The sequence below is a fragment of the Macrotis lagotis genome, chromosome 3, assembly GCF_037893015.1.
Source record: "Macrotis lagotis isolate mMagLag1 chromosome 3, bilby.v1.9.chrom.fasta, whole genome shotgun sequence".
NCBI classification, from domain to species: Eukaryota; Metazoa; Chordata; class Mammalia; order Peramelemorphia; family Peramelidae; genus Macrotis; species Macrotis lagotis.
In genome coordinates, this window is record NC_133660.1 from 16,853,915 (window position 1) to 16,856,317 (window position 2,403).

The 2,403-nt window shown below is 40.4% G+C and overlaps 1 pseudogene; it reads left to right on the plus strand.

Moving 5' to 3' along the window:
• The first annotated feature begins 1,646 nt into the window (after positions 1 to 1,646).
• On the plus strand, positions 1,647 to 2,167 carry LOC141515990 (baculoviral IAP repeat-containing protein 5 pseudogene; annotated as a pseudogene).
• Positions 2,168 to 2,403: the final 236 nt, after the last annotated feature.

Below are 2,403 nucleotides of genomic sequence, written 5' to 3' on the forward strand. Positions count from 1 at the left end.
TTTATTTTATTTTGGGTCTTTTTTTTTCTTTCTTCTTTCTTGGTTTTTGCAGGGCAGTGGGGATCAGGTGGTTTGCATGTCACATGGCTGGGTGATTATTGGGTTTACGAGGCTGGAAATGGACTCAGGTGCTCGTGGCTCCAGGGCTGGTGCTTCATCCATTGCACCACCTGGCCATACCTACAATTATTACTATTATTTTTTTTAATTTTAATTTTTTTCTCTCCCCTTTACTTTTTTCACCCAAGCAAGTCTATCTATATTCATGGGGGAGGGGTATTTTGTTTACTTGTAAACAAGAATATTTTATTAATGTAAAAAAACATTTGTACAAAATGAGAATAAAAAATAAATTAAAAAAAGTTAGAAGGGAAGGGGAGAGGAGAGATTGGCTGGAGATGGATGGGCAAAGGGAAGCTTTGTTTATATTTGGGGCAACCTAATCGTGTTTGTAGGCAGATAAGTAGAGGAAAAGAAACTAGTGGAAAAGGGGAAATATGGTGAATATTCTTGGAAGAAAAGGAATGTCTGCTGAAGTAACATACTTGAGGAGGTAGGGAATATGGGACTGAGGGCTCAAGGAGGGGTCTTTAATAAGGACAAGGACCACTTAGCCTTGTTTTGAATTATTGGAAAGAAGGAGGAGAGAATGGAGGGGTGCTATGGAGAAGTTTCAAGAACTGTAGAAGAGTGGTTGAAGGAGTTCCTCAGATGGTATCATTGTTCTCAACGAAGTGAGGGTCTTTCACTGAGACAGGAAGGTTGATGGTGTATTGGGAAGGAAGAGAGTCACTACCAACAAAGCAATAAATGGCCAACACTAGAATGAAAGAGCTGTTGAGCAGCATCAAATTCCCAGTTGCCATTATGTGTCATCAATTACCAGAGACTGAAATCAATCCTAGGTGGGTGATCTTCTCCCAGGTAACTCAGTAGCCAGAGTTTAAGGCCAGTGAAAGTGCACATATGCCTGGATAAGGATAACCAAGAAGGTCAAGGAACAGCAGAAGGTTTAAACTCAAAGATTTCAGTTCATTATGAAGACAATTTTCCTGGCAATTAAAAATTATCCCTAAATTAAAATGTGTTATTCTGAGAGGTAGACCAATTTTGGACTCCTTTAATCATGGACTGGATAATTGAATGTCAAGGGTATGGGGGGGGCAGCTAGGTGGCACAGTGATTAGAGCACCAGCCTTGGAGAGAGGAGGACCTGGGTTTGGATCTGACCTCAGACACTTAATAATTGCCTAGCTGTGTGATCTTGGGCAAATCAGTCTTAACCCCATTGCCTAAAATAAAAAAAAAATAAAAATAAAAAATAAAAAGGGCATATGTAGGGAAGGAGACTAGATGACTTCTAAACTGAGATAACCAGTTATTGTGGATGTTATAAAAGAATTCCTGTGACATGAGCAGGTGATTTTTCAAAAGAAGAGATCAAAGCTATCAATAGTCATAGGGAAAATGCTTCAAATCATTAACAACTAGATATTTGCACATTAAAGCAATTCTGAGGTTCTGCCTCACACCCATCAAAAAGGCAAAGATGACAAAAAAGAAAATGACAAATGCTAGAGGGGCTTATGGGAAAACAGCACATAGCAGTGGCTGCATTTGAAACGGTCCGTGGTTCCAGCTGCAGGATGAGCGCCTTGCCGCTGCCCCCGATGTGGCAGCTCTACCTGCTCGATACCCACATCTCCACCTTCCAGAACTGGCCTTTCACAGAGGAATGCGCCTGCACTGCAGAGAGGATGGCAGAAGCTGGGTTCATCCATTGCCCAAGTGAGAATGAGCCTGATTTAGCCCAGTGCTTCTTCTGTTTCAAGGAACTAGAGGGCTGGGAACCAGAGGATGATCCTCTGTTGGAACATAAAAAGCACTCATCTCATTGTGCTTTCATCAGCATTAAGCAGAAGATTGAAGAGTTAACACTCAATGAGTTCCTGAAACTGGACAAAGAAAGAGCCAAAAACAAGATTATAAAGGAAACCTCCCAGAAAAGAACAGGATTTGAAGAGCATGCAAAGGAAGTACAGCATGACATTGAACAACTGGCTGCATTGGAGTGACTACTCTTCTTAATTCCTTATCCTGCAGCTTAATCATTATTTCTGAGGCATGTTCTCCAAATATTAGTGTGGAACTATTTGATGATGCCTTACAACAGAAGAGAACTTTGGGAATTCGAAAATAGACTTCATCATCTATTTTTTGCTTGAAGATGGTACCAGATACAATTTGATTTCATTTTGTCCAGCTAGTGTTTATGTCGTTGGTGACTTGTCTTTTCTGACCTATTTTTTTATTTTTGTATTTTTATACTGCTGCCCCAACCTTACCAGGTACTAGATACAGACATGGGTGACAAGTAGAAAGGACTAACAGCACTGAAAACAT